This window comes from Orycteropus afer, unplaced genomic scaffold, assembly GCF_000298275.1.
Source record: "Orycteropus afer afer isolate SDZICR_OR568_19922 unplaced genomic scaffold, OryAfe1.0 scaffold00084, whole genome shotgun sequence".
NCBI classification, from domain to species: Eukaryota; Metazoa; Chordata; class Mammalia; order Tubulidentata; family Orycteropodidae; genus Orycteropus; species Orycteropus afer.
Genome location: NW_006921671.1, coordinates 10,881,175 through 10,887,174, shown reverse-complemented (window position 1 = coordinate 10,887,174; position 6,000 = coordinate 10,881,175). Strand labels below are relative to the sequence as shown.

At 36.2% G+C, this 6,000-nt stretch overlaps 1 protein-coding gene across 1 annotated transcript in view; it reads left to right on the top strand.

Moving 5' to 3' along the window:
* The window catches only part of KCNH7 (potassium voltage-gated channel subfamily H member 7), a 250,790-nt gene that overhangs the window by 145,434 nt on the left and 99,356 nt on the right, over positions 1-6,000 (top strand). The gene's annotated exons all lie outside the window — the stretch shown is intronic.

The window sequence follows — 6,000 nt, the reverse complement described above, 5'->3', positions numbered from 1 at the left end:
TATATATATATAGTCCATTTTCTGGGTACAAGGTCCATTACTTTACATCAGCAACTCAAAGATATGGATTCAAAAGAAGCTAAGTGCCCTCATTCAATTGCCACTAATTTTCAGTGTAAATAGATTTGACAATGGAAATATTTACAAAAAGTGTGAAAGTGGTTCTAAGAGAGTAGGTTGAGAAAGATACCTTCAATATGTTGAATTTTAAAAATGCAGTATCTTTTTTCTTCCAAAGAACCCCTCACAATTACAGTTGTTACTTGTTTTGTTTTGTTTTGTTTTGTTTTGTTTTGTTTGTGAGGGAGGGGAGTTTTGCAAGGGAAGATCAAACCACAAAAATCTCTTCAGATGGTTGCTTCCTGGACAGTTAAGGCTTTGGGCAAGAGAGCCTTCCTTTGCCAAGGGGAAACTACAGGTTTAGAAGTAGATTCTATCCTATATTAGAACATGCTTGGGGGGGGGGGTGGTTTAGAAGCAGGACAGAAGAACAAGACATTGCTAATAGTTACTTCACTACAAACCTTAGACAATGTCTCAAGCCTGAATTTCCTCATCTGTAAAAGGGTAACTGTAATATAATAATACCTTCCCCTCCCAAGTTTTCTTTTGTTTGTTTGGTTGGTTTTTGGGGGGTTTTTTTGAGACTCTAATGGGGTCAAACCAAAAAAACAAACTCACTGCTCTCAAATCGGATCTGACTCCTAGTGACCCCTCCTTGAGTTTCCGAGGCAGTATCACTACAGAAGTAAATTGCCCAACCTTCCTTCCGAGGAATGGCTGGTGGGTTTCAACCGCCACCCTTCTGGTTAGCAGTCTCATGGGATAAAACATGTAAAATTCTTAGAAAAATACTAAAAACAAACAAACAACAACAAAAAAAAAACTATTGAAATAGTTGAACTTTTAATACTAGATTTTCCTACCTTTGAGTTTTAATTAAAGGACAAGAAACTGATTTGTTTTTAAATTTATCCTAATCTTTATGTGTTTCTTATGTTGGTGACCCATGTAATAACAGCAAATAAGTCCTATTGATGAATAATTGAATGGAAACTCACTCTTTCGCTGTAGTGAAATGAAAGAATGGGTAAACCAACGCACAGGCAAGTTAGATTGTTAGGGGAAATGGATATACATGTGACATTTAATCAAAACCAGGGAACATTTGGATATGCTAATTATAGCCATTAAGGTAGAATTTCTAGGATTAAGTACTTGCTTAATTCCATTTACCATATCGCTTGAAAATAATAAAATTACATTACAATGTATAATTCAGATTATCATTATTTCAAATAGTCCTTCTTCCCCGTAAGGTGAAACAGGAGAAAATTGACATGATTCACATTAGTTTAAGGTGAAACAGTCTTAAGGAAAAGAGGTTGTCCAGATCACCTTTATCATATAATATGAAGGTTGCCTGAGAGAAAGCAGTACTGGTGCTCAGCTCCTATATGGTTGCATAGATTATCCTTATGTTCCCAAAACTGCTTCTCAGTCTGCTTAAGAGGGGATTTGATACTGGAAGGATCCTGGCTTTGGAAATAGACAGAACTGGGTTTTATTTTCTTCTGTAGTAAATACTTACCTGCTGTATTTAGGCAAGCTATTTAACTCATTTAAGACTTTGTTTCTTTTCTTTTGTGAGAGTTGGGTTCTTGTGATTTTGAGGGGGGGAAAAAAGCACATATATGAAGACACTAGTCCAGTACCAAGGACATAGTGCTTACTTGCCAAAGGTTACTTTCTTTCCCCTTTCCATCACTTTGAATTAATATTGCTTCAAAAACCAATATATTATTGCATTGTTCATAAATATCTAAATTACTTATTTATGCAGAAAGCATTATAGAGTGTCCATTACCTTATAGGAGCCATTAAATTAATTAATTTCAGATTAAAATGATCCAGAAAAAAAATGAAAGGTAGAAAGGAAAAGTTTTCAGAACACTTATTGGGTTGCAAATCACAGGAGTATGGGCTCCATGGTGAGGGGAAGCAGATAGACATCAAGAAAAACAGGTGCATTTGGAGATTCCGAAGTCAACAAGAAAAAGTCTGCATTCTCCACGAGCTTACACTCTACAGTTGTGGGAGAGGGTGAGGGTGGGAGTGGTGCTGGCAGCGGAAGGCAAGCAATATTAACAAATGAACAAATAACTGAGCAAGATGATTTCAGTAAAGAGTAAATGCTAGGATGAAAACATAGCAGCTGCATTTGACAGAGAACAGCTGAAGTGAGGTGGGCCAAACGGAACAAACTACATGAAACCTCAATGCAGAGCAAAAGCAAACAGTAGTGATGACGCAATCTGAGAACAAGCTTGGCATGTTAGTGGAACAGAAAGAAGGCTAGTGACAAAGAAACTGAGCCACAATAAGTGAGGGGTAGCATGCTAGAATATGAGGATTCAGAGACACAGACCAAGTCACATAGATCCGTGGACTTGGAGTTTATTCTTGGCACAGTGTGAGCCTTTAGAGTAAGAATGATTGGATCTGATTGACATCTGCACAGTCTGATGTCTGCAAAATGAATAGTCAGGGGAGAAACCAGGAAACTATTTTAGAGCCCAAGCCATAATGCAGGAGAGACAAGCCAATAGGTTGGACTACAACTTGGTTATAGAGATGAGGAAAAGTAGACAATTTGGGATATATTTTGGAGGTTACCAGTCAGGATGGATTAAATTTTATATGGTGACATAAGAGAAAAATAGAATCAATTGTATTTCTAAGATTTTTGTTGTTCTCATATTATTTTTTTTATTTTTGGCTCAAACAAGTTTTACAGGTGATACATTTATCAAGATAGGGAAAACCTGGGGAGAGAAAGGTGTCTTGTAGGGGAAAAATTCCTGGTTTAACCATGTTAAGTTTCAGATGTGTATTAGTCGTTCAAGTACAGATGGCTTGTATGCAACAGTAGATGCAAGCTGATCATTATGTGGCTAATTAGAAAAATATAGATGTGAATATAAGAAAATGAAATGAGCTTCATTCAATTGAAAATGAAAGATTTTAATCGTGGCAGTTTGATTTGGATCAGTGCTTCTATGCTAGGACCATCAGCAGTTTCACTGTGAATCTTTTAAAAGAGTATAGAGGTAGATCTGAGGCAAAACCTTAAAATGTGCATTTTTAAAACTGTTAGGAGTGATTCCACTATTTTGATATAAAAGTTCCGGTGGCCCTATCTAGGCCAAAGAGAATGTTCAGGGGATGGCTTTTGTCCTCATAGGTAGGTATTTCTCCTAAAGAAATACGTAAGTAAGTTAACCAACTAACGAAAGAGTGATTTTCAGCTGAAAATAAGAACAGTTGTGATTTCTTGATTCCTTAATTGTAGCCACACTAGTAAAATGTTTGTTTCTGTGCATCACAGCATCATGAATTATCTTAGCAAAAATATTTTTGTTAATGTCACTTAAACATGAATGTCTTCCTTGACAATTGCCTTAGATGAAAAGCTATTTTAACATTTTGTATTGTATTTACATTCAATTCTGGAGTGAAAAAAATTTAATTATGAATCTATATTATTTTACTTATGCTAAGAGGATAACTTAGCATAAACATTTCTATTGTTGTTGTTGTTATGTGCCATTTAGTTGAATCCAACTCATACACACCCCTCCTTGGGTTTCCGAGGCAGTATCACTACGGAAGTAGATTGCCCCATCTTCCTTCTGAGGAGTGGCTGGTGGGTTTGAACCACCAGCCTTCTGGTTAGAAGTCAAGTGCCTTAGGCACTACACTACCAGAGCTCCTAACATTTCTATTAGAGCAGACATTACGAAATGTGAGCAAAATTGCTCATATTTTCTAAATTAATTATTTAATTTTTAGCTTAAGTAATGCATATCACCTACCAATAAATAAAAAATATTACATAATGTTAAACATTCTGAAGAAAATGAATACTCCCAAAAACTTGTCTTGCCTAAGCCATTAATATCTTCCTGTTAATACTATCCAGACAGACCTAGGAAAAGATTCTCCATTTCTCCATTTTTACATCACAAACCACTATGCAACACTGCCTCAATATCACTAATGCAAAGGAGCAGTATTTGCTCAGTCTCCAAAAAGTCAATTTAGATTACCTGCACCAGAATTTGCCTTCTTTTCCTTACCTATACCAAGCCTTTGCAATTTCATTATAATACTTTGCTTTGTCTTTTCAAGCTGCTCTTTGAAATATATTCTGTTCAGATCTTTTGTTTCAATATTTCTTCCATTCATTTTAGCTACTCTCTGTTCAAGAGCAAGTTTCCGAGTCTCTTCTGACATCCATTTTGGTCTTTTCATCATTTCCTGTCTTTTTAATGACCTTTTGCTTTCTTTATGTCTGAGGTTCTTGATGTCATCCCACAACTCATCTAATCTTGAGGGTTCACTGGTGTTCATTGAATAAAATCAATTCTTCAGATGGTTTCTAAATTCAGGTGGGATATAACCAAGATCACATTTTTGCTCTTATAGACTTAATTTTTGTTAGCTTCAGCTTCAACTTGCATGTGAACATTTGATGATCTGTTCCACAGTCATTGCTGGCCTTCTTTTGACTGATGATATTAAGTTTCTCCGTTGCCTCTTTCCACAGATGCACTTGATCTGATTTCTCTTTATTCCATCTGCCAAGGTCCACGAGTATAGTCACAATTTATGTTGTTGACAAAAGTTATTTGCAGTGAATAAGTTTGCAAAATTCTACATGCAATCTCTGCCATATTTCTAAATAAAAATAAAAGAACTGATCAGAAGATTTCAAAGGGCAATTCAAGAAGTCAACGCAAAATGGTATAATGAAATGTGCAAAGACCTGGAGTTAGAAAAGCAAAAGGGAAGAACACGCTTGGCATTTCCGAAGCTGAAATAACTGAAGAAAACTTTCAAACCTCAAATTGCAGTATTGAAGGATTCTATGGTCAAAATAGGGAGCTCTGATAGCATAGTGCCTAAGGCACTTGACAGCTAACCAGAAGGCTGGCGGTTCAAACCCACCAGCCACTACTTGGAAGGAAGATGGGGCAATCTACTTCCGTAGTGATACTGCCTCAGAAACCCAAGGAAGGGTTATTATGAGTCGGGTCCGACTCAATGGCACGTAACAACAACATGGTCAAAATATTGAATGCAGAAAACATCAAAATAAGATGGAAAGAATACACTGTATCAAAAAGAATTGGTTGTTGTCCAACTATTTCAGGAAGTAACATATGATCTATAATTAATGGTATTGAAGGAAGAAGTTGAAGCTTTAATTAAGAAATTGGCAAAAAAAAAAAAAAAAAGCCTCCAGGAATTGACAGAATACCCATTGAGATGGTGGTTCAACAAACAGATGCAGCACTTGATTTGCTTACTTGTTTATGCCAAGAAATTTGAAAGACAGCTACCTAGTTAACTGATAGGAAGAATTCAATATTTGTGCCCATTCCAAAGAAAGGTGATCCAACCGAATGTGGAAATTATTGAACAATATCATTAATATCACATGTAAATAAAATCTTGCTGGAAGTAATTCAGCAGTATATTGGCAGGGAATTTCCAGAACTCTGGGTTCAGAACAGGACATGGAATGAAAGATATCATTGCTGATGTCAGATGGATCTTGGATGAAAAACAAAGAATACTGGAAAGATATTTACTTGTGTTTTATTGACTGTGCAAAGGCATTTGACTGTGTGGATCATAACAAATTATGCATAACATTGGGAAGAATGGAAATTCTTACACTTAAATGTTCTCATGAGGAACCTGTACATAGATCAGGAGGCTGACGTTCAAACAGAACAAGGAGATACTGCATGGTTCCAAATCAGGAAGGGTATACATCAGGGATGTATCCTTACACCATACTTATTCAGTCTGTACACTGAGCAAATAATTCAAGAAGCTTGACTCTATGAAGAAGAACACAGCATCAGGGTTAGAGGAAGGCTCATTAACCTCATTAACTGGTTAATGATATGCAGATGACACAACCTTGCT